We start from the raw sequence: 27,911 nt of genomic DNA, 5'->3' as shown, positions 1-27,911 counted from the left end.
TTGTGCACAACATACTCAAGAAATCATATGCTCACAACGCACCTTTCATCTTGCCTGCAGTTTGTTGGTGTAAATAATCAACATGCTTTGCTTCAAGATGGAGAGAATGCTCTTGATCAGAGAGTAAATTGAGTGAGAGCAAGAGTAAACAGAACAACCATCTTCCGCCGTCAAGGAACACAACGACGGCACTGAAAATCAGTTTACAATATACAAGCGCAGTGTTAGCACGTTGGAAATTGGCGCGGCGGATATTAGTTGTTGTTGTTTTACGTAAAAATCCAGTCATACGCATTGTGGAAAGGAAGATGGCATTTTGCAATAAAATAAATAAACTATAAGGAAGTGCTTAAAATACTACATGCAAATAAACTAGCAAAGCGGTAGTGCAAGTGATTGATTCTTGGGAAAAAATAGTGAAGAATTGATATAGGTGTTAAACGAAAGCAGAAATAGAATTAGAAAATAAAATATAAACCGAATGCTATTTGAAATCTTTTAAAAGTTAACTAAGTTCAAATTTTTGAAGATTTCCGTGGGTGTCTGTTTTATAAAAAAGTTTAAACAAATTGTTTTCATACAATTAATTAAAACATTAAAATGTTTTAAAACTAAATTTGTGTTAAAAACGTGATCGACCGTCTTGCTTCTGTCAATCTCTTGTGTTTCTGGCATTTGGCTTGTTTTTGTTTTTGATTTGTTTTTATTATTCTTGTTTGTTTCTTGTTCGATCATTCGTCGCCGTCTAAACGGTTGTTGTTCATATTCGACGATTTTATTTACATATTTGTTTATTTATATTACGGAATTTGTTTATAATAAAAATTCCCCAACATCAGCAAGTGAGGAGAAAAAAAATACATAGGAAAAAAAAAACTCGCGCTCCCCCTTGTGCGTATGCTCACATCAATTCTCACTTGCCATAGTTAGCAAGCTAGCGGGCGCGCGCATTGCTTGTGCCATTCAGTGAATATTGAATAGATTTTATGAATGAATAAAGAATAACTGTGGCGGTGACGACAAACAACAACGAACGAGCGACCGGCTAGCAGAAATATTGTTTTGGTATGTAAATTTTACGTTTTTTGTTTTCTTATTATTATGATATTGTTATTATTTTGTTGTACGCTTTGGCTCCAAACAGTTATTTATTAAATGAACTTTTAAAGAAAGACCTGGTAAAAGCAGCAACGAAATGTCAAATCACAACATCTGTTAATGCGACATCTTGTTGGAAGGGAGAAAGAACATAGAACGAAAACATCTGATGAGAGAGTTAAAGAGGAAGAGAGAGAAAGAGAGTATGGGTTATGTAGAAGAAAGAGTTAAGAATTTTGTGAAAGATCTGTTGAGAGGGAGAACAACTGTAATCTGTTGGGAAGAAATTACATGGGAAAGGCAACGTGTTGTTATAAAAGAAAGAAGGCAGCAAAAGACTTAATAATTAATAGCCTTCTTATACTTAACACCTTAGGGTGGGGAGTACCTATACTAGGAGATAATATAAAGAGAAAAATTACAATTCCTGATTAAAATGCTGTGAACGTGTAAAGGATTAATACAAACCTTAAATTAAATAATCAAACAGGTTTTATACTAACTTTTAGAAGCACCGGAGTTCCGGTTTCATAAAAATTTTATCTCAATAGAACATCCAAAATGTTCTAGTGTAATGGTTTTTTGCCAATATTTTTTTGCCGCAAAAAATTATTTTCTCAACTTTTTTTTTTTGTATTGACTTGTAAACATAACAAGCATTGTTTAAAAAATAATACCACAACTAGGCTATTACTTGAATACCAACTAGTAGTACTACCAGCTTAAGTAAAGTTATTCAATACAGCTGGTGCTGGTTTACACGCTTCTTTAACTCAATGGATTTATATGGATTTAGTCTACGTGTTGTTTCCGCTTCAAGTAGTCTCGGAATCTCAGAATTGTTGTGACAAGCCAGTCCTCTTACATAATCCTCAGCAATTTGCTGTATTTTTTCTCGTACCGTATTTTCAACCGATCGTCTTGAAATTTGATACAGGTATGTTTTTCGGCCTTGAGACGAAGCCTATTAAAATTGGTAAAAACAAGTAAAAAGGCGTTAAGTTCGGCCGGGCCGAACTTTGGATACCCACCACCTTGGGTATATATGTAAACCTCCTTTCATCAAAATTCGGTGAAAATTTCATACCTTAAGTCCCATATCAGTTATATCAAATACTAATAAGTACACTAGCAATAGACACGGATGTCGAAAAGCCTAACATAAGACACCTTGTCAAATTTCAGTGAAATCGGATTATAAATGCGCCTTTTATGGGGCCAAGACTTTAAATCGAGATATCGGTCTACATGGCAGCTATATCCAAATCTGGACCGATTTGGGCAAAGTTGCATAAAAGTTTCGAAGAGCCTAACACAAAGCACTGTCCCAAATTTCGGACAATAAATGACTCTTTTATGGGCCCAAAACCTTAGATCGAGAGATCGGTCTATATGACAGCTATATTGAAATCTGGAACGATCTGGGCCAAATTGAAGAAGGACGTCGAAGAGCTTAACCAAACTCACTGTCTCAAATTTCAGCGACATCGGACAATAAATGCGTTTTTATGGCCCCAAAACCTAAAATCTTGATATCGGTCTATATGGCAGCTATATCCAACTCTGGACCGATACGATATTGCAGAAGTATGTCAAGGGGCTTCACTTAACTCACTGTCCTAAATTTCGGCGACATCGGATAATAAATGAGCATTTTATGGGCCCAAAACAATAAATCAAGAAATCGGTCTATATGGCAGCTTTATCAAAATCTGAACCGATCTGGATCAAATTGAAGAAACATGTCGAAGGGCCTAACACAACTCACTGTCCCAAATTTCAGCAAAATCGGACAGTAAATGTGGCTTTTATGGACCTAACACTATAAATCGGAGGATCGGTCTATATGGCAGCTATATCCAAATCTGGACCGATCTGAGCCAAATTAACGAAGGATGTGGATGGGCCTAACACAATTCACTGTCCAGAATTTCATCAAAATCGGATAATAAATGTGGCTTTTGTGGGCCTAAGACCCTAAACCGGAGGATCGGTCTATATGGCAGCTATATCCAAATCTGAACCGATCTGGACCAAATTAAAGAAACATGTCAAAGGGCCTAAGACAACTCACTGTCCCAAATTTCAGCGAAATCGGACCATAAATGTGGCTTTTATGGGCCTTAGACCCTAAATCGGAGGATCGGTCTATATGGCAGCTATATCCAAATCTAGACCGATCTGAGCCAAATTGACAAAGGATGTCGAAGGGCCTAACACAACTCACTGTCCCAAATTTCAACAAAATCGGATAATAAATGTGGCTTTTATGGGCCTAAGACCCTAAATCGGCGGATCGGTCTATATGGGGGCTATATCAAGATATAGTCCGATATAGCCCATCTTCGAACTTAACCTGCTTATGGACAAAAAAAGAATCTGTGCAAAATTTCAGCTCAATATCTCTATTTTTAAAGACTGTAGCGTGATTTCAACAGACAGACGGACAGACGGACGGACATGGCTAGATGGTCTTAGATTTTTACGCTGATCAAGAATATATATACTTTATAGGGTCGGAAATGGATATTTCGATGTGTTGCAAACGGAATAACAAAATGAATATACCCCCATCCTTCGGTGGTGGGTATAAAAACTGTTCAAATATGTTCATCCGATTTGCAGTAATAGTGTAATAAAATAGTCATTTGTAAGCAGATTCTCTCGAATTTAGCACAAAGGATTTTCTTATGACTCTCGACGTTACTGGTGAATTTAATAGAAATCGGTTCAGATTTGGCTATAGCTGTAATGCATATTTTCGTCCGATTTTCACTCCTTGAGCCACTACAAGCGCATTTATTAACCAATCTTTGCAAAATTTTCCACAACGTATTCATCTACGTTTACCACAATATCTAAGAAGTTTGCTCAAAATCGGGTCCGATTTAAATATAGCTCCCATACAGTTCTCATTTGTTAACGGATTCTCTCGAAATTTGGCACGAAGGGTTTTCTTATGAATCTTAGTATTACTGGTGATTTCTAATTTTATTCCCTGTGGCATTCTGAATTTACCTTACAGCGGTCGAAACTCGAAGATTTGAATGAGTAACAGCAATTTTGTCTAGCGAGTTTTTTGAAATTTTTAATGGGCTTTACACAAAAAATGCTAAAAAATCAAAATTCTAATTTCCTGAAAAGTTTGTTTTTAATTTCATTTCCTGTTACATTCTGAATTCAGGGATGTCTTACAGCGGTCGAAACTCGAGGATTTGAGTGAGTTGCAGCAATTTTGTCTCTAGCGAGTTTAGATTTAGATATAGCTGCCATACAGGTATATAGCACGATTTTCACTTCTAGAGCCATTTTAAGCGCATTTAAAGGACAATGTAGCCAACATTTTGCACAACACTATTCTCGACAACTACCACTCTATCTAAGAAATTTGCTTGAAATCAGTTCAGATTTATATATAGCTCCCATATATATGTTCGTCAGATTTTGAGATATATCGCAATAAAGTGCTCATTTGTCCACCGATTCTCTCGAAATTTGGCACGAAGTGTTTCTTTATGACTCTTAGTATTACGCGTGAATTTCATAGAAATCGGTTTAGATTTAGATATAGCTGCCTTATATCGCCCGATTTTCACTTTTAGAACCTCTGCAAGCTAATTTATTGACCATTCTTAACAAAATTTTTTATAATGCTTTCCTCGACAACTACCACAACATCTCGAAAGCTTGCTCGAAATAGGTTCATATTTAGATATAGCTCCCATATATATCTAAATCTGATAAAACCGAATAGCAGTATTAACAAGTAAAAGCGTGCTATGTTCGGCCCGGCCGAATCTTGGAATCCCACTACCATGGATTATGCTAAAAATGTATACAAAATAAATTTAGTTGAAGTGCATAATATTCTACATACCAAACTTCTGTCAAACCAGCTAAACCTTCTAGGAACCAAACAAGGATGATCGAGATCGGTTAACATGGGAGCTATATCAGGTAATAGATTGATTTTTACCGTATTTGACACAGTTGTTGGAAGTCATAACGGAACACCACATTCAAAATTTCAGCCAAATCAGACAAAAATTGCTGCTTGTAAGGGTTCAAGAAGTCAAATCGGAAGATCGAATGAAATGGAAGCTATATCAGGTTATAGACCGATTCGAACCGCACTTAATACAAATGTTGGAAGTCGTAACAGAAAACCGCATTAAAAATTTCAGCCAAATCGGACAAAAATTGCGGCTTCCACCCATACAGTCGACTGCTGTTTACTTTCATACTCATACGCGTAAATCAACGATTCATAACCTGTCACGATATCACAGACGTGTTTCGAAGCACCGCGATTGTATTTTTGGAGCAATACTTTCGACCAATCGACGCGAGCATTTTTTTTTTTTAAGATTGACAAATTGTGTGGGATTCAAAGCGAACAAATTCTTTTGACGATAAAATGTTTATGCAATATTGGATATATGCTGGTCCCACTAATGCCTAAGGTTGTCTCAATCTCACCATAGGTCACATGATGATCTTACAATATCAGTTGGCGCACAGCATCAATGGTTTTTGAAACGACAACTGATTTTAAACGACATTCACGAAATTCGTCTTGAAGTGAACTACGACCTCGGTTAAATTCACCATACCATCGATAAACACTGGTCCTTGATGGAGCTTCATAGCCAAAAATTGAATTAAGTTCGTCGATGCATTGTTGTTGAGTTAATCTACGTCGAAAGATGTAAAAAATAATCGCACGAAAATGTTCACGATTAGATTCCATTTTTTGGGCGAGATGAATCTTTTCTTTTTTACTGTAAAAAATGCAAATAGCGCTCGTATGTCAAAACGTTCTGAGTACGTATAACCTCAAAAATTGCAACCGTTACGATAGACCTGTCAGTAGGCTGATTGTAACACATGGGTTGTCCAATCCCGAAATATAAAAGGCAACCCTCGTACTATTTTTGTGGTAAAATACTGTCAAGATGTCTTCTATGGAAACATTTTTCCCCTTTATTTCCATAGAAATTTGATCAAAATTTTATTTCTTCAAAAAGTTATATCAAAATGTTTCTTCTTAAATTTTAAGTTTTTTTCTGCCTGTTAAGATCACAAAATTAGTTTTTAATTTTCTCTGACTTTAAGGGCGAATATGATTTTCCACGGAACAATGTTTTCAAAATTTCATTTCTTTAGGCAAATTTTTATCTTATTTAGTGCTCTTTTGTGTATGTGTGTGTTCAAACTTCCCTTTCAGATTTGAAATTTTTTTCAAACAAATAGAAATTACATCATTTATTATCCGAACATATGTAGGCAATGATATGCCCCTTGAAAAACATTAATTGTTGTTTAATAAAATTTAAAAATTTAGTCACGTCTCTATTAAATAATTCATATGAGTAAATTTGAATTTAAACACCTTCTCTGATTTAATCAAAAACATTTTTTCTTGAATGCCAATTAAATACACCAAGTGAATCGAATGGATTGGAAAAACAGACAGCTTAAAACATATGTACGAGTATGTAAGACCCTTTCCCTTCTTCTGCATAAATAAATGATAACTGTGGGAATTTAAGGAAAATGAAAGGAATTGTTAAAATTCAAATATTAATTGAATAATATATGTCATTAGGTCAGTGCGGTACAATTTGGGTTATAACGGTCAAATTACTAACAACGAAATCCCGAATGGTATAATTGTTTAAAAGGAAAATATATCAGGTACTAGGGATGGATCTTAATTCGGATGGCAAGTTTTTCCCAATGAAAAACAACAAAATTTCAATGAAAGGATCCTGCCCCCATACCACCATTTTCGAAAACGCCAGATCTCGGAGATGGGTGCGAAGTTATGCATGTTTCCGTATTTTTGTCTTCAACTACCTTGGGGGGACGCCCTATCTCAAAACCCACCCGAACGGACATGTTTACCGACTGTGACAATATGGGTATCAAATGAAAGGTCTTTAAGAGTAGAGTACGTACTTGGCATTGAAATGTCACCCTTAGTAGTGGGGGGCGTCTTCCACCCCCCAAAAACACCACTCAACAGGACACTTTTACCTCTTTGGGCAATATGGGTATTAAATGAAAGGCATTAAAAAGTAGAGTAAATATCAGACATAAAATTGTATTCCTTGGTGTCTGAGGGGCTCCCCACTCCCAAAAACTTTCCATTGCACCGATTTAAGCGAAATTTTGCATGCCACCGTATTTTTGTGGTCAACTTACCTGGGGGGACGCCCCATCTCAAAACCCACCCGAACGGTCATGTTTACCGACTGGGACAATATGGGTATCAAATGAAAGGTCTTTAAGAATAGAGTACGTACTTGGCATTGAAATGCCACCGTTAGTGGGGGGCATCCCCCACCCCCAAAAACATCACCCAATAGGACAGTTTTACCTCTTTGGTCAATATGGTTATCAAATGAGAGGAGGGGGGTTTCCCACCCCCCAAAAACACCACCCAACGGGACACTTTTACCGCTTTGGACAATATGAGTATCAAATGAAAGGTTTTAATACCTAGTAGAGTTCATATCTAACATAAAAATGTATTCCTTGGTGTTTGAGGGACTCCCCACTACCCAAAACTCTCCATTAGGACATATTTACCTATTGGGACAGTAATAAGAAAACCAAGATGTCATGTAGAATGATCGAGACTATATTGTATTCAAATGAAAGGAGAGCAATAGCTCTCCCCCATTCTAACCAATAAGGGGCTCAAATAATAGGTATTTGATGTTAGAATGGGAATTTGATATCCAATTTTGAGGCCAAGTGTTTGGGGGTAGTCTCACCCCATAAAACTCCATCTATACCAATTGTACTTGCGGCTCAAATAAAAGGAATTTAACAGTGGAGCACGATGCTGATATTTTTTCAGAGTTAAGTGTGTGGGTGGCCGTCCCACCCAACATACCCCTCAAACTGGACATATTTGTGGATTATGGCAAAAGGAGGCTCAAATCTGATATCTTATGATTTTATGGGCATGTGTTTCATCGACGACTCATCTCATAAACTCCCCCTGAACCACACACATATATCAATATGTAACTCAAATTTGGTTTTTGGGAGTAGAGTTTGAACCTGATATACATTTCAGGGCAAAGGGTTTGGCTACTCCAATCCACCACCAAAAACCAAGAGAATGAATGATATCTAACATCCAAATTTTAATGGGCGGACCCTCGCCTTACCTTTTTCTATGAACGCCATATCTTGGAGATGGGTAGGGCGATTTACGCGAAATGTATTTTGTTTATAATAATTAAAAAACTGAAATTTGGTATACTTATATAAGGTGGGAAGTCTAAGGCGGCTGCCCCACCTCCAAAGCCAGCCAAATAGAAATTTAAACCAATAATGACAATATTATGCTCAAATGAAAGGTATTGGAGACAAGACGACGAATCTGATTCATGGGGGCCCACCTTACCCCCAAAAAACCCCCATACTGGACATATTTACTCGCTATAGCAATATAAGTCTCAAATAAAAGAGCACCAGTATTATATTCACATTCCACACCCCAAAAACAAGATTTTTTTTTTTGGGGTTGAGATAAAATAAGAAAGTGAAAGAAAGCGCAGCGGAGCGGGCCATGTCCAGCTAGTTTTCATGTATAATTTATATATTGTCAATTTGTTTGTATATGTATAGTACTTTGTATTATCAGTGTCTCTGTGACCAAGTTTTAAGGGCAGAATAACAACTTCTTACTCCTTGCTTCACTTTTCAAGCCTTTGATTCTGCTTAAAGATTTTTTGGAAGAATTTCTCATTTTCTGTAAACAAATGAAACCTTCTCTGCTAGAATTTTCGTTCTGTATTACTTAATAACCTATTCAACCTCCCGCTAATCTCTTCCTTAGCATCATAATCCTCTTCAAGATCAGTAATCTTATTTTTTTTTTATTAAAAAAAACTTCTTGTTTACCATTTCCAAACTATTGATCATCACTTGATAAGCTAATGAATTTTTCACGATTTGAGCTACTTTCTCCTCATCATATTATAAAATTCAAATTATCTTTTTGTATAGCAAATTGTTGCTTGCGAACAATTTTTCACAAAGTTTCTTTCTTTTTCATCTTTCATGCTGCACTATAAAAATCTAGATAATTTGGTTTATTTGGATGCAGCTCATGGTGGCAACTATCAATGGAGTATCTGTTGTAAAGTAAAGCATGTTATTGCACTTTATCACCCTCACGTTGGCCCACTATGAAATTACCAATTCTTTTACCAGTAAAATAATTTCATTTTATTATTACCTTTAGTTTTGTGTAGCCATGGAGTCCATCAATCCTCTGCAAACTTTCTGTGATATATTTTTTAAAGGCAAAAAGAAAAAAGTTTTTCACCTTCCTAGCCAGCATCCATGTTGAGATGGCTCTTCTGGCCCCATTTGGAATTCAGAAAATTGTATGCAAATAATGGTAACACTGCACTTTGGCATGTTAAGTTGCAGCGTACAAGAGTAGTGAGTGCATTGCTAGCCATTGCCCCTCAGTTGCAAGCGAACAAAACTGGGTGAAGTTTAATGGAATGCATTGCCAAAGTTGCTTCTGCTGATCCATTGTAAATGAAGTCATGACGTCGTTTATTAATACCACCCTAGCTAGCTGCAGACGTTTTCTAACAGACAAATGATGAAAGTACTGTTGCCGCCCGACTGCTGCTGCTGCAGCTTCTGTTGATGCCTGCATAATGGAAATCATGTGAAAATTGTTTTTCATTGCCCAAGTTTCGGTCTGCTTTTCTGAGTTTGCCAGCAATTTACAATTCATAGCTTTTTCACCCGTTGCCATTCAAATGGGGCTTTGCAACATCAAATGACTGGCTGGCTGTTGGGCTATCTAACTGGCAGCATAGCATCTCTAATGCGTATTTCAAGCGCTTTTCTAGGAAAATGTGTTAAAATATTTATTCTAGATTTGAGACAGACAGATAACAGAGTTTGCAAATCTTTGACACAAAAAAATCAAGGGTAATGGAAAATATAGGGGAAAATTAATGCCCTCAATAGAGAGGGAAAGAAAATACAAAAACGTTTAGAGACGTTTTTCATTTTTCAGTTGAGTATACTGCTTTAGAAGTCAAAAGGTGAATAAAACGCTGTGATTTTGTGAAAATTTTGTGAAAATTTTATAAAATTAGTCAAACGTAACGTAGCATTAACGCAACGTTAACGCAAAGTAACGTAAACGACGTGACTAAAGTACGCATTTCCTCTAAAAGCAATAATTTTATTTTGCTTATTATTTTATTACGGAGGCCATCGTAGCGCAGAGTGTAACATGTCCGCCTATGACGCTGAACGCCTGGGTTCGAATCCGGGGGAGATCATCAGAAAAAAATTTTGAGCGGTGGTTTTCCCCTCCTAATACTGGCAACATTTGTGAGGCACTATGCCATGTAAGGCACTATGCCAAAGAGGTGTCGCACTGCGGCACGCCGTTTGGACTAGGCTATAAAAAGAAGGCCCCTTATCATTGAGCTTAAACGTGAATCGGAATGCACTCATTGCTTTGTGAGAAGTTTGCCTGTTCCTTAGTGCAATTTTCATGGGCAAAATTTGCATTTGTATGCTTATTTCGAACTTGATCGCTGAGAAACTAATGATGCAAAATGCAACAGACATGCAAATGAGAATGGATCAATACAAATGAAAACATTTGTATTTTCAAAATTTGTACCATTAAATTTTTCGAGAATAATTTCCAAAAATTTATTTTTTTTTTTGATTTTTTTTTTTTTTTAGGAGAAATTTCAACAAAATATAATTTTAGTTGGAAATTTTGTCATTTTTATAGGAAATTTAGTCAAATTTTCAATTTATAGAAAATTTTGTCAAGATTTTGGTTCTTTTGCAAAATTTATCAAAATTTAATTTTTACAGGAAACTATGTCACAAATTCATTTTTATATTAAATTTTGTCAAATTTAATTTTTAAAAATTGATTTGTATGTAAGATTTTGTCAAAATATAATTTTTTAGGAAATTTTGTCAATTTTAATTTTTATAGTCAAAATTTTATTTTTATTGGAAGTTTTGTCAAAATTTCTTTTTTATGGGAAATTTCGTCAAAATTTCATTTTAAGGGAAGGGAAATTTCTTTGTCAAAGTTTAATTTTAATAAGAAACTAGCTGTCATTAGCTCCATGCGAAAAATAAGTTTCTTACTTACTACCATATGTATCTCCCCACTACAATTTGTTTATCTTTTACCAAATTCCTTTTGTTGAACCCCATATAGCAATGATTGACAAATATTCAAATTTTGGGAGGTGTTTTGAGGGATATGCAACCATACCATATTCATAATCTAATTCCGAAAACCTTTTATTTGAGTCCCACATTGTCATGGTGGTCTAATATGCCCACTTGGGACGATTTTGGTTTTGGGGCGGCCCCCTTGATAATTACACCCAATTTGTAATTTTCAATAATCATATTCCTATTCTATTCTCGAATACCTTTCACTGAAGTCCCATATGGTCCCGATCGGTCCACTTTAGATTTTGGTCCAGGGACGACTCCTTAGATTCTTGGATCCAATTTTTAATATCATATTCATACTCTACTCTCAAATACCTTTCATTGGAGTCCTATTTTGTTCCGATCGGTCTCCTTTTATTTTGCGTGGTACTCTTGGGGCTACGCCCTAATTACTTGGATCCAATTTTTGACACAATATTTGTATTCTACTCCCGAAAAATTTTCATTTGAGTGCCATATTGTCCCGATCGGTCCACATTGATTTTTGGTGGTATTGTTGGGGTGGTTTTGGGCTTCGGACGGCTCGCTAGGTACTTGGACCCAATTTTAAATATCACATTCATACTCTGCTCCCAAATATATTTTATTTAAATCCCATATTGTCCCGATCGGTCCACTATACTACTTTTGGGGTGGTTCTTGTTACTTGGATCCAATTTTTAATACCATATTCGTATTTAACTCCCAAATACCTTTCATTTGAGTCCCATATTGTCCAAATCGGTAAATATGTCCTGCTGGGGGGATTTTGTGTAGTGGGGAGGCCTCCAGGCACCAAGGAATACATTTTTATGTCAGATTTGTACTCTACTTTTAAATAACTTTCATTTGGAATCCATATTGCCCAGAGCGATAAAAGTGTCCTGTTGGGTGGTGTTTTGGGGATGGGGCGCCCACCAGCACTTTGCCCTGAAAATAGGTATCAAATTCGTTCTCTACTCCCAAATAACGTTGATTTGAGCTCCATATTGTCATAGTCGGAAGTGAAGTTCAGTTCTTGGGGTTTGAGGGCACGCCCTAAAGTTCCCCCAAACCCATGGCTCCATAATTGGATATTAAATTCGTTTTCTACTCTCAAATACCTTTCATTTGAGTCCCATATTGTCATAGTGGGTTAATTAGCCTAGTTGAAGTATTTTTAGAAGGAAAAGTGACATCAAGACTTAAACGCAAATATTAATGTAGTATTGCTAATCTACTCCCAAAAAACTTTCATTTGAGTCCCGTGTAGCCATGATCGACTAATATGCCCATTTGCTGGTATCTGAGGGTGGGGCGACCTCCATTACTTGGACCTATTATTTTATGCTATACTATTATTTTATGCTATATTTGTAATCTTCTTAAGAATACCTCTCGTTCTTCCCTGAAATTTTGTCAAAATTTCAATGCCATAGGACTGATTTTTTAAATTTTGATTTTTATAGCAGGTTTTGTCGAATATTTCATTTTGCAGAAAATTTTGTCAAAATTTGGTTTTTGTAGGAGCTTTGATCAATAATGTTATAAGATATTTGATTTTGATATCAAATTGTATCGACATTCTATTTTTATAGGAACTTTTGTGAAACTTATTTTTTATAAAAAATTTTCTCAAATTGCAATTTTCGTAAAAATTTTGTAACTGAAGAAAATTTTGCTAGGTGTGGAACATTTTTCAAAATTGCAGGAAATTTTTCAAATTTTCATTTTTATATTAAATTTCTTCAAAATTTAATTTTTAGGGAAGTTTTGTCAAAATTTTAAAAAAATTTTAATTTTTGACGTAAATTTTCTCAAAATTTTATTTTTGTTGCTGGAGAAAACTGTAAAATTCTCTTGTGTAGGAACATTTTTCAAAATTTAATTTTTATCAGAATCAAATTTTTATGGGATATTTTGCCAAAATCAAATTTTTATGAGATATTTTGTCAATTTTTCTTTTGGTAAAAAAATTTGGACAGCATTTTTTTGTTATACGCAATTAGGTTGTTATGTTATAGGATTTCTTTTTTGAATAATGCTGCTCATTATCTTGTAGACTATGATTATTAAATATTTCATAAAATAAATTAAACTCCACTTGAATTTCATAATACTGAACTGCTCCTTTTTTTGGTTACTTGCAACAAATGCACAATCACTTCAACATCATTATTCAGCTGTTGTCTTGCAACGACCTCCACAGAGAATCAACAACACCAGCACCAACATCATTGACCAAGCCAAGAAAGATGTTTTGCCCACAATCGAACAGGCCCAGTAGAAAAAAAAACAAACAAACAACAACCTGACAATTAAGGAAAATATCAGTTCGGCCACCAACTGTGTGGAAGGGGAGGGAATGGGAGTAGGAGCACAAGTTAACAACATTTCGTTGCGCCACAAACCCGATAACTTCTTCCAATTCCTCTTCTCGCTATATTTGTTTTTGGAATTGTTTGTAAAGACAAGAGATTTGGAGCTGAAGCTGGACTTCTTCGTCTTCTCCACCATGGTCCATGGCTGAACAAAAATGAGGCTTAGAAACCACAATGACAGCTTTAGGCGGCTGGTCAGCCTGCATAGCTTGGGCCAATCGGCCAGAATATTTCTGCTTTGGCCTAAAACAAAAACCAGGACTCGGTGGACAACATTTTTGCGTTGATCTAACCAAAAATGGTTAAGTCAGTGCAAAACCAGTGGCAGTGGCCAGAATGCCTGACTGCCTGTATGCCTGCCCACCTTGCCACTATTGTGATCACTTTGCTCTCGTGCTTGTTTGTATAGACGATAGTCGTTGTTATGGTGGGGGGCTTACAAAAAAGGCTACCGCCATCGATGATGATTGTTGGGTTTTTGATACCGTTATGTCTCGATTTGATTGAAAATTCAATAAACCGAAGAACAATGATGGCGTAGAAGAAAAGGAATTCCAAAAAAGTGGAGGATGACAATCATCAAAAGCGTAAAATGAATGAGAACAATAGGCTGTCGTTTTGTAGATCGATAACTTAAAACTTTAGACAAACAACAAAAAAAAAACAAAAAACCGAAATATTTTAAAAAATTAAATAAAATAATTTTCTCTTGAAATAAAATAGTTCCCAGAAATTTCAAAACATGTTTGAAGAATTATTTGTTTCTGAATTGTCTATAGAATTTTTTTTAAATTTTCTTTTTAAAGAACATTTTGAAATTTTTCTATAGAAAGATTATTGTAGAAATTTTTTTATAGAAAGAAAATTCTGAAAAATGTTTTATAAAATGGAAGTTTGAGGATATTTTCTATAGAAAGAAAATTTTGGAAAATTTTCAAAATTTTTGAAATTTTTTCTTTAGAAAGAAAATTTTGGAATATTTTCTAGATTTTGCGATTTTTTTATAGAAAGAAAATTTTGGAAAATTTTCTGTAAAACAAAAAAAATTGGAAACTTTTATAAAGAAAAAAATGTTGAAAATTTTCTTTGTTTAGAAAATTTTCCAAAATTTTTTTCTAGATTTTTTCTATAGAGCAAACGTTTTGAAAATTTTTTATAAAAAGAAAACGTTAAAAAAAAATTTTATAGAAATAATATTTTGCAATATTTTCTACGGAAAGAAAATTTTTGAAATTTTTTTTTGGAACAAATTTTGAAAACCTTCTATATAAAGAAAATTGTGGAATATTTTCTACAGAAAGAAAATTTTTGAAAAATTTCTATAGAAAGAAAATTTTCGAAAATTTTCTATAAAAATATAATTTTCGAAAATTTTCTATAGAAAGAAAATTTTGGAAATTTTTCTATAGAAAGAAAATTTTGGAAATTTCGGAAAATTTTCTAAAGAAAGCAAATTTTCTATAGAACAAAATTTTGAAAAATTTTCTATAGAGAGAAAATTTTGGAAAGTTCTCTATAGAAACAAAATTTTGGAAATTTTTCTATGGAAAGAAAATTTTGAAAAATTTTCTATAGAAGAATAATTTTGTGAAATTTTCTATTGAAAGAAAATTTTGGAAAATTTTCTGTAGAAGCAAAATTTTGAAAAAAAATTTTCCCAAAAAAAATAAAATTTTGAAAAAAATTTTAAAAAGAAAGAAAATTTTGGGATGTTTTTTTAAAAAAAGAGAAAATTTTGAAAAATTTTCGATAGAAAGAAAATTTTTCAATAGAGAGAAAATTTTTAGAAAGTGTTCTTCAGAAAGAAAATTTGAGAGTTTTTTTTTTCAAATTATGACAAAACTTTTAAGTAACGGAACGTTAAGAGAAATTTATTATTGATAAAATTTTCTGTAGGAGTTTTTGTGATTAGGTTAGGTTAGATTATGTTCAAAAGAGGGTGCAGATATTTATCCGCCCCTTGCCACTATGGACATACACCTAAACCAGTAATAGGCTTGTTGTGAGCTCTAAATACTTAAAAAAGTGCTACTTACAACATCCTTAATTCCATACCACTTTCCTAATTTGGTTTTTTCTGGTATCATGTTGGTACCGGTGTTGGTTTAGCCGTGAAAGCCCAAATGCCCTACACACTTGCCGCACCGATTTCGCATAAGTGAGCTGGTAGTCCTATGTGTCCCTTATGATACCAAAAGCTATACCGACCTTCTTCTTACTTCCTTTCAGTAATAGCTTCGTCCTCTCAACGTCAGGATCACCCCATAAGGCTTTCGCCGTCCTACCGGCTATTTCGCTGCACCTGCCCTTAAATCGGATTGCGTCGACCCGAAAGGCTTCGGGTTAACTATGTTTATCGACGGCAGTTTTCTGGCCTTCACTGCCAAATCGTCTGTTATTTCATTCCCCCTTATTCCGTTAAGGACCGGCACCGAAACGATGCGGATTGTGCCATCCTCAGAGAAGGCTTTAATATCATTCTTACACTGCAAGACTATACGTGACCTTACCATTTTACTGTCCTTAAAGATGTTCACACTCGACGTCCTCGCGTTAACACCACTCCACCTCAAGCATTTCGTGATCGCCCATATCTCCGCCTGCAGGACTGTACTATTGTCAGATAGTCTAAAACAGATCTAAGTTCCTGGATTCTCAATATAGACCCCCAGGCCCACTCTGTCCTCTGTCATGATCTTCCAGTCGGTAATACTAGGGTTTTTGTAATTAAATTTTATGGCTTATTTTCTAATGTGCATTGCCTTTCTGTATTCCTTGCATTTGAAACCATCAAATTAACAAATTTTAGCACTTGTATAATTTTTATCTTAATTTTCTTACATCCATTATCTGGTCTGCTTGTTTCTCCTTTTGTTTTCCCTGTGTTATTTTTTTATTTATTTCAAGTTGAGCATATAATTTTTCTTTTTGTGGCCGTGTCTTTCGCTCCACTGAACATTTTATCAAATTATCATAGCATTTACAACTATAACACTTGGTGGTCCCACTTAACACTTCGCCACATAGTTCTTAAGTCTGGCCACCATTACATGTGGTGTCCAAGTAAAAGATGAATGAATACATGAATGAATGAAGAGTGGTATATAGAGGTGGTGGGTTGAAATGAACAAATGTCTTGGCCAAGACAATAGGACTTCCGTAGTTCTTCATAATAGGGTTGATATAGACCATCATAAACACCATGAAAGACAAAGATCAAAACGAAAAAGAAGCAAAAGGAAAACAAAAGTAGAGCTTAATAGACCATTTGATCAAAAACTAAATATTTATTTAGATATTGTCTGTCTGTCTGGCTGTCTATAGGCCTCCACCTTCCATGGATCTCTCCCGTTGGCCACACTTTTGATTTTTTCTTACTTTTTTGCCTCATTTTTGAAGACATGAAATGCTGCTGCAATTCCATTGAGTTACCGATACCAATGGCTTGGTGGTAGTCATAATTAAAGACCCACGTTATATCCCAACAACTTTAAGAAATCTTTTCAGACATTTCTTTCTACAGTCAGTCAGTCTTATGATAAAGCTCGTTTTCTTGTTCAACTACATAAACTTCAATTTTGAGTGTTTTTGTTTTTGGGTTTTAAATCTTTTTTCACAAAAAAGCGTTAATGAACACGCAAGTTTTGAAATTATACGAATGTGGCCAACGGCCACTGGACTAAAGGAGATCAACAATAAAAACAACTTGAGAAGAAAAAGCCGAAATTACAGGCAATGGCTATGGAGAAGATAGGAGGGGCGGTAAAACAGACAGGCGGACGGACGGACAGTACACCATAAAATAACTGAAAAGCCTAGAAATAAAGCAAATGAAATCAAATCAAATGATAATGATACCGGCATTAATCACACAATTGCCAAACTAAGAAAATGGAGTGAATGTCTCAACAGCACAATAGTTAGAGTTGTAGTTAACAAACCTACATCACCTACTTCAAAAGCTATACAAGTTGTTTTTCTTTAAAACTTCTCATAATACCTAATCTCTATCTTTCAGTTTTCTTTTTTTAAGAATAAACGTTTAACTTTTCTTTTGATAACCGTGTTTATATATATTTTTTTTATTTATTCTAAGATTTTTCTTTGTTTTCTTTGCTGGCAATTGACATTTATTTGTTAATTTAAACAAATAAAATTGTAAATAAGAATTTTAAAAGCAACCGCTTTACCTTGCTTCAACTTCTTCTCTGGGTTATCAATATTTACCACAACAACTGTTATCAGGATTAAGAGAAAACAATTGAGTGAGGCATAGTTGGGCAATTGGGCAAGATGAAATCTTAATAAGAGGTGGATGACCTTATAATTTATAATAACCAAATGTTGTTGACGCGTAAATATGTTCTCTCATTCTTTTGAAAAAAATGTTTAAATTTTTTATCTTGTTTTTAAAGTGAGATATATTTTGTCAATTTGGAATGAGGGAGTCTTCATAAGAGCTAGATGACCTCATAATTAAAAAAAAATTATTGTAAAATATTTTTCTTTAAAATTTCTTCAAATTTTTTTAAATTTTAAAATTTTTTTTATGCATAACAATTTTTTAAACATTTTCCAATTTTTTAATTTTGAAGGCTTTTTAATTTGTTTTTCAAGAGTTCTGTTTTTAAATCTTAATTTATTTAAAAAAAATTTAATTTTTTTTATATATTATTTTTCAACCCAAGGAAAACCAAACACAAAAAAATTTAAATAATACAATACAAATGAAAAATATACTTTTTTTAATTTTTTTTTTAATAATTTTATTTTTTTTTTTTGATTTTCTTTTCAAAGATTTTTTTTTTAATTTTTTTAATATTTTCTTTAATACTTCATTTTTTTTTTGTTTTAAACATTTTTTTTTTGTAAAAATTGTTCAAAAAATTTTTGTTCCATTGTATTAAAATAATATTTTTTTTCAATACTGTAAACAAAAAAAAATTGGAGCAAATTATGTAAAACAAAAAATATTTGAGAACATGCATTTAAAAAAAAAATATTTATAAAAATGTTAAAAAAAATAAATAAAAAAAATTATTAAAAAAATACTTAAAAAACATAAAAAACTAAATATAAAAATATTAAATAAAAAATCATGTTTAACAAAATTAAATTTTAAATAAATTTTTTTTATTAATTAAAACAACAACAAACAATTTTTAAATATATTTTATAATTATTAAATTTACCAAAAAATAATAAAAACAATTTTTTTTTTAATTTTTTTGGAAAATGTGTTGCTGTTTCAAAAAAATACCACAAATAAATGCTAAAAACAATATATTTAAATTGAAAAAAGCTAAAAAATCATATTTAAAGAAAATATTAAAATCAAATTATTGAAAAAAAATTAAATTTGCCTGTTTGCACGTTTTTATTTTGATCTCTAAAATCTTTTCGTGATTTTTTAAATATATTCCAGTTCGAGATCATATTCAATGATTTCTATTCAAAGAATAGCATAGTAAAGAACTTATAAAGGATGAGCAAGTGTGTGTTATTATTCAAAAAAAAACTTTGACTGGCTTGGTGCATCATGATTTCTGATACGCCATGTATCCTCATCAACACCTTTGTCAAATCGATGAAGGTATCTACATACCAAACAACTATTAAGTGCGGTGTGACAAAGGTGTTGATGAAGATACATAGAGTATCAGAAATCGCGATCCATCATACCAGCCAAAGTGTTTGGACAACAGTACACACATGCCTAGGTTAAGTTGAGTGGGTTTCCCACCAAAGGTGAGTTCACTCGGAGGCCAGTCTGGCCCATTGTGGTATCATAGAAAGAAAGGGAAGAGAAAGAAGATGTGAGACCTCGGACTAGAGGTTATACACGAATAAAAACACAGACGGGAAGAACGGGGAACCCGAGCGGATCGAGAAGAAACGCCCATCCTTGCGTGGTCAAGCACGTATAAACCTACGTCGGAGCATATGGCACCCTCCCTCGGAACCATCCCGTTCCTTCAACAAATCTCAGGAGATCTACCACAGGTATGTTCGCAAGTTCAGCCAGATAACAGAAGAAACGGCTCCGCAGAAAGGAGAGCCTACGTCCCTGCAGGCCCGCACATGAACACAGCAAGTGCTCAAGAGTCTTCTCTTCATTCTCATCGAGGCAACTACTACAGAAGTCATTGTGCGGTATTCCTAGATGCGCCTTCATGCGGCCTATGTCACAGTGTCCGGTTATGACCCCTGTCATAGACCTCTTATCGAAAGCCAGCAACTCTCTCTTCCTCCTTCGGTCGATGATCGGCTATAGGGCCTTTGCTGTCAGGCATACCTCGCCACCGATGCCGCCCTGGCCATCCCCTCTACTTTGTTCAGTAGCTCGAAAAATGGCACGTAGGCAAAACCGGGGACTGGTTCCCCCGTCGCAGACGAACCCCTCCTGGCGCGCTCGTCCGTCCTCTCATTCCCTGGAATTCCCTCATGCCCAGGAACCCATGTCAGCGTCACATCGTGGGCTCGGTATCCAGGGACTCCAAACAATCAGCCACGCATTTTATCCTCACCATCCTCGACCCTAAAGCCTTGAGCAGCGCCATACTGCGCACATAAATTCTAAGTTTCGAGGTAGGTTAATCGCTTACCAGAAGGTAAGGCCCCTGCAATGGCACAGACCTCTGACTGCAAGACCGTACACTGCCAGTCTCAGAGACATACTGATATTAAGTGCATCAGAGTAGACCCCAAACCAGTCCCTGGCTCCATCATGTAGCCATCGGTGTAGATCGTGGTCTCATCCTCCTCAAGTACAGCATCGCTCTCCATTCATCCCTCTCAGGAAATCGAATCGCGAATGGCATAACTCCAGTCGGAAATGGTGCCAGGTAGTCGGAGATCCTTCTCAGTCTACCCTCCGCATCACACATGCCTTACTTTTATAAGTTCTTTACTATGATATCCATTGAATAGAAAGCATTGAATATTATAGGCTCTTCGATATTCGTGTTCAATATGGTTCAGATCGGTCTATATTTGGATATAGCTGTCCTTAGACCCATAAAAGGTGAATTTTTTTTACCCATGAACTTGGCATAATAATTTGTGTTAGACCCTTACATAGACTTCCTGAATATGGTGGAGATTGGATTATATTTAGACATAGCTGCTATGAGTTCATAAATGACAAAAGTTGGTTAATATATATACCAAAGGTGGTGGGTATCCAAAGTTCGGCCCGGCCAAACTTAATGCCTTTTTATTTGTTTTGTTTTCTTTCATTTCCCTGTGCCCTCTTATAATATTCCTGCTCTAAAAAATACATTAAAAATCCTGGAGTTTTAAGTAACTTCGGCAATGATTATACAGTTTTTTTTTGTTGCTACATTTCCTCACCGAATCATCATACTTAAATAACACATTTTATGTTGTTGTGTTTATAGAGTTGTTGCCTTGGTTGTTGTTGCTATTGTTTTATGGCAAGTTGCACTAGTTTTATATGTGCAACCATTAATGGTAATAAAAAACACATGTTCTCTTCTAGTTGATATTCTTCTCTTTCTTAGCACCAAGAAAATACATACAAAAATACATACTCACTCACATGCATCCCAGGCTATACTACAAATCCCTAGATTACAAGCGACCCTTTTTCTTACCTGCTAACAACAGCAAAAAGAGAAAGACCAAGCGCAAGATGGACTGTCCATCTACACACTGAATGATGAAGTCAAAGATGTTGTAAGAGGTCTAAGATTACCTTACCTGTGGAAATGCAGCAAACCAGAAGATGAGACAGGAATTTGGTATTTTCACAGCAGCAGCAATAATAACAACAACAATAAAACACCCAATCTCATTATGCATAGACAGACTTGTATGGTGAAGCACCAGAAGTTGAAAGAATTTGAAATGTTTTTATTTCAAACAGTCAAAAGGAAATGAAACTGCCTTTGACTGTTATTACACTTCAAGGTAGGGGAAAGACCGACAAACGGACAGACAAATCTATGAATGATATGTGTGTTTATGGTTGAATGTACTGCCGGCCGGCTGAGCAACCTAACAGCAGGAGTGGTTTATCTGGTTTTTGTTTTTAATACCCTACAATACTACAGTGAGGAAGGGCAAATAACTTAATGGTATTTTTGATGACACCTTTAAGAAATGAAAATAAATGAAATCAATATTTCTCTTAAGACATAATTTCAGGGAAATTTTCTCTGAAGACAAAATTTTCAAACAAACCTAATTTTTTAGGACAACATTTCTACGAAATTTTCTTTCAAGACAAAATTTCCGCGAAATTTTCTCTAAAGACAAAATTTCCACGAAATTTTCTTTAAAGACTTAATTTCTGCGAAATTTTCTCTAAAGACTAAATTTTCGCAAAATTTTCTCTAAAGACAAAATTTCTACGAAATTTTCTTTAAAGACAAATTTTCCACGAAATTTTCGCTACAAACTAAATTTCCGCGAAATTTTCTCTAAAGACAAAATTTCCGCGAAATTTTCTCTAAAGACAAAATTTCCACGAAATTTTCTCTAAAGACAAAATTTCCATGAAATTTTTCTAAAGACAAAATTTCCACGAAATTTTCTCTAAAGACAAAATTTCCGCAAAATTTTCTCTAAGGACAAAATTTCCTCTAAATACAAAATTTCCACAAAATTTTCTCTAAAGACAAAATATTCACAAAATTTTCTCTAAAGACAAAATTTCCACAAAATTTTCTCTAAAGACAAAATTTCCACAAAATTTTCTCTAAAGACAAAATTTCCACAAAATTTTCTGTAAAGACAAAATGTCCACAAAATTTTCTCTAAAGACAAAATTTCCACAAAAATTTCTCTAAAGACAAAATTTCCACAACATTTTCTCTAGATACAAAATTTCCACAAAATTTTCTCTAAAGACAAAATGTCCACGTAATTTTCTCTGAAAAAAAGTTCTACGAAATTTCTCTTAAGATAAAATTTTTGTACAATTTTTCTTAAAAACGAAATTTCCAAAAAATTATGTATAAAGCAAACATTTTAGTGTAATTTTCCCTAAAGACAAAAGTTCAGCAAAATGTTCCCCACAAATTTGTATGAAATTTTCCTTAAAGACAAAATTTTCATGGAATTTTCTCTAACGACAATATTTCCACAAATGTTTCTCTAAGTACAGCACTTCAATGAATTTGTTCTCTTAAGACAAAATATCAATGAAATTTTCTTAAAATTTTCAATATTCGTAACTTGTATATAGAGTAGGGCATTTAAAGATCGCTTTGTCCCAATATTGTTTTGTTTTTTTCATTTTTGTTCTTTTTTATTTGTTCTTAGCCAATACGAATGCCTCTGATGCTGTGATGTTGCATCGTCTCGGGCTGCCATTGTCATATTTGTTGTTGGGGAACGAAAAGGTTCCCTTAAAATGAGTGGACAAAAATGACAATTGTCCAAAAAAACAGAAAAATGGAAAACTGTCGACAAAAAACAACTCACATAACCACCCGTGGAAAAAAGGTCGTTAGTGATGACATACCAGCAACACCATTGTCCTGTGTTTCGAAACCTCTGCTAGAACTAACTACCTGTGAAAAATATTGAATAAGGCATAGTTTTTGTTCAAAAGGAAATATTTCAAATATTTTTTGCTTTCAAAGAAAACGAAAGGTCATTTTCTTTTGTCGTTACTCATTTTCTTTTATTTTAAGAGAGAGAGAGCGAGAGCAAGTATTTCTGATGAATCATTTGTAGGGCTTATGAGTAGCAGCAGTTTTTTTCCATAAAAGGCCAAGGTCTTGAGACAAGTCAAAATAGGCGTAAAATGTCGTTTAACTACAAATTTGTCGTCATGCTGGACATATAAGTAATTAAGAAATTTTTCTTCGAAAATCCAGGATTATAATAAGTGCTTGAAGAGGATAACAACAAAAAAAGAAAACAATTGAAAAATGAAAAACATGAAAAGTAAACAGAAGTTGGTGGAAACATCTCATGAGAAAAATGTGAAATGTCATCAATATTTCGTTTCTATCAGAAACTTTATTGAAATTACTTTTCAATGGACATTGTTGTTGGTATGTTAGGCAATTTCTATAAGAATTCTTTATTATACGAACTTTTGTTAAAATATCTAAGGAAATAAAGTAAACATTTTTTGTTGGCTATAGAAAATATTGTTATAATATTATGGCTGTAGAAAACTTCACAACGACAAAATTTTTTTGCTACTAAAATTTGGTCAACATTTCGTTTTTATAGAAGTGTTTGACAAATTAGTCAAAATCTATCGAGAGTTTGTTTCCATAGAAAGTTTTTTCTGTTTATGTAAACGTGTGTAACTTAAAATGCTTGTAACTCCCTAAAATGTTTTGTATTATTTTGAAAAAGGACATTTGCTCAAAAATTTAATTTTGTAAATTCTAGCAGAATATCTTCGCTATAAATGTTGCCCAGATTTCATTGTCACGAGAAATTTCTTTGCTACAGGAAATCTTGTCAAAAAATTTTGGCGAATGGAAACTTTGTCAAAACTTCATTGCAAGATTCGGGAGCATGGAAAAAAGTTTCACAGACGTTTGTTACTCTGCAGAAGACCCAGCACACAAGGATTAGCATTTTTGTGTGCTTACTGTAGGTACTACCATGAAGCGCAATTAGGTCTTGCCTTTAATTCAACTCTAGTTTTAAGCTTATTCCTCGGAATACAAACATGAGCTCTTGTATGGAAGCAAGCAAGGAAGTCTTTTCGTACGACATTTAAAGAACGACAAAATATGTAACGATGGCAATATGGCAATATTAACAAGTACAAAGTATTATGTTCAGTCGGATATATATATCAACCAACTTTTATCATAATCCGCTTAAAAAATGCATCATTTATGTACCCATACTAGCTATATCCAAGTACAGACTGATCTTGACCATACTCAGTACGAGTTTCGAGGGCCTAATACAACTCAATGTGCTAAATTTCAGATAATTGGATAATATCTTCGCATTTTATGGGTTCCAGAACTTAAATCGGGATATCGGTATTCATAACAGCTATAACCAAATATAGATCGATGTGGACCATATTGAACGCGGATGTCCAAGAGCCCACCCGATAATCGGGTTAAGTTCATGGGCCCATGAACTTAAATCGTGAGTTCGGTAAATATGGCAGCTATATCCAAAAGCAGACCGACCTCGATCATACTCAGTACGAATTTCGAGAGCCTAACACAGCTCATTGTGCTAAATTTCTGTTAAATCCGATAAAATATGAGCCTTTTAAGGGCCCAAGACTTCAAAAGGTCTATATCCAAATATAGACCGATGTGGGCCATATTGAACACGGATGTCGAAGAGGTCATGAACTTAAATCAGGATCTTGACCATACTCATTACGAATGTCGAGGGCCTAACACAACTAATTGTACTTAATTTCAGCGAAATTGGATAATAAATGCAATTTATATGGGGCCAAGACTTCAAATCCGCAAATCACTCGCCACGTTGCAGCATAAAAATAAGAAAAATCAATGTATATAATGTTTGGTGAGACTTTGAATACTCTTTAAACTAGAAGAAGCGTAAATTCAATTTCTGTGAACATATTTTCAATATATTTGTAATAAATAATTCACGTGTAAGTAAGCGAGTTAAATTGTTTAACGAAATGTTTATAATATACCAATGTGGATTAATTTAACCCTCAACAAGGTGATCGATTGTCTAACGAATGAGAATGGACCTATAACATACAGCCCAAGAGTGTATTCTTCAATTGAGTGTAACTCTAAAAAGAATATGGTATCAAGCTATGAAAATAAGGAATAAATGACATATCAACCCGTTGGGATGGTGATAAGAGACTCCGATCCAAGCTTCGAAAGTTCCAGAACGTAGAATTTTCCGTGGTCGGGTAGGAAATCCCATTCGCTGAGACGCGACAATTACTATTCCGAAATCTATCGATGGGTGGAAGAAGCTTTCCCCATGGAATTTCCAGCTCCGATTGTCGCAGTAGAGCCCTATGGAGAGGTTTGTCGTCAACAAAATTAAAATATTTTTAATTTTTCAAGTTTTTTCCTGTTAGGGCGAAGATGATTAAATTTTACAATTATTGTTTGTTCTTCTTTCGAGATTAGATCAATGATCACAGATGCAAATGGAAAAGGAAAGCCAAAGATAGCAACACACACCAACCACTTGATTTGAATCGTAATTTGAATCGTACTAATAGCGAAAACGCATCTATGATACAATTACCACATTAACCAAGCTCGACAACACTGCTTATTAGCTATACTTTTCCCAATGCATGTATTTGTGTGTAATGACAAACATTCATTCTGTGACAAATTACACATCTTCCGTACTACACATGATTTTGCGCATCTGTTCGAAGTTGTATTGATGGCTTCGAACGCTAACATAACGGCAATGTTTTTCCGTGTGCATAGGTTCGAATCCTGACCGGGCTCTGCCGAACTCCCGGACTTTGGAACAGCTTTCCTAATTGGCAAAGCATTAAAATTCTTCTCGAAGATGTTTGCTCAATTTTGTCTCCATAGTTTTTGCAACTCTGTCTGATGATTACAATACTAATAATTGAGTAATTATCGTCAATACGATAAATTGCCTGAGTAAACTTCTTACACCGGTATTCACAAAACTTAATGTAGATTCGAAATAAATTTATTTGAATGATTTCTTTTATAGAATTGTCAAATAATCCTATTTTAAGGCTTTATTAAGTTTGGGAAGACGGCTGTTAATGTTTAACAGAAAACTCTTCTTCACAATTGATCTTAAGCGCACAACTTCAACCGATGCGGGACTTTTCTACGGCTCATCCGCGATCAAAAAGCTCTTCCAGAAGATTTGCGAAAGATTATTTGGTAATCCAAAATAATTGCTGGGATTTTAAACATTCAGTGGCTGTTTGCAAAAGGATTGTGGACTTTTGGACGATGTATTTTGATTTTAGCTTATTGTTCGGAGCAGTCAAAGTTTATCACCCTCCGTTACTGAGTTTTGAAAAAGGAAAAAAATAAGAGGTTTCTTATCACTTTTAACTTAAAGTGCTTGTAACTCGTTAATATATCTGAAACGATTGGGATAATATCTAATTCAAAGGTGGACAGTTTCTGAAAATTTATGAAGAGTCATATCCATAGAGTAAGTTACCTTCAACCTCGCCATTTGCTTTCAATTTAATGGTAGACTTTCAAAGGGAAGAAACTATAAGTCAAAATTCTTTTCTACTTCGCAATCTCCAAACCTTTCTAAGCATTTATTATTTATGATATAACATCAATAGATTTGTTATTAAGTTTGGATGTTATTCCAAACTTAATAACAAATCCATTGATTCTATATCATATCAAACTAAAACTGAAATACTTAACATTTAAAATATTTTTCTTACTAAATTGTTTCCTTCCATATTTGGTCCATTGCAATTAAGCTGTAAACCTTTTAAAAGCTTTTTAATTGTTATTGCTTAATTTTTTTACTGTAGCATTTCTATCAAAAGTGCTCTTTGTCCACAATGGTAACACAAATTTCTCACACATTCTTTGAAATCCGCTCCACATTTGCATTCATTAAATTCCCATTTGTGGTCTCTGGCACTTTGGTCTCGATTGAACCCAATTATAATTCACTCGCCAGGCCATGGATATTAAAAGAAGTAGTTTGAATGTTCAAAAAGATACATAAAAAACTCCTCCAAATACTATAAAGTCACGTTTTTCGTTTATTTTTATCTGCTTCACATCAAAGTGTTTGGCCATTTTTGGGGAGTATTGAGTACCCCAAACAAGATGAAATTCGCATTTTATTTGTAAAACGCCTTTCTTAACAGGTCTCTTGAAATTTCCATATCATTTTTTTCGAAATAGTTTTTATCGACAAAAAAGTGAGTGTGGGTAAAGCCTGGGCTAAATACCACCCGTTGTTGTTAAGCATTTCATGTAAAGTTTGCTTGCTGGCTGCTTGGCTAATTTTGATGGTGTAGGCTAAGACTCAAAAAAATGGCAAAAAGAATACAAAAAGTTTACATTTTGTTAACTCTTTTCGAAGATTGTTTGACGATTATCATCTACCGCCACTTAAACGCTACACATATGGTTTCGTGGTCCATGCTCTGGCTGGAAGCGTAGTTGACTGCTCCGTTTCATTCATGTCTTAGCAAAAAGCCAGCAAAGTTAACTACCATGCCATACGGTCCGTCTTTGTATTTATCCGTTGGCAATTCAT

At 34.4% G+C, this 27,911-nt stretch overlaps 1 long non-coding RNA gene across 1 annotated transcript in view; it reads left to right on the top strand.

Annotated features, from left to right (window-relative positions):
* Nucleotides 1–239: 239 nt before the first annotated feature.
* LOC131997362 (uncharacterized) overlaps nucleotides 240–27,911 on the top strand; it is a 119,505-nt gene continuing 91,833 nt past the window's right edge. Inside the window, exon 1 of the long non-coding RNA XR_009398217.1 lies at nucleotides 240–1,065. This is a non-coding gene — a long non-coding RNA (uncharacterized LOC131997362). The remainder of the gene's footprint in view (nucleotides 1,066–27,911) is intronic.

This window comes from Stomoxys calcitrans, chromosome 4, assembly GCF_963082655.1.
Source record: "Stomoxys calcitrans chromosome 4, idStoCalc2.1, whole genome shotgun sequence".
NCBI lineage: Eukaryota > Metazoa > Arthropoda > Insecta > Diptera > Muscidae > Stomoxys > Stomoxys calcitrans.
This window is presented reverse-complemented; position numbering and strand designations above follow the sequence as displayed.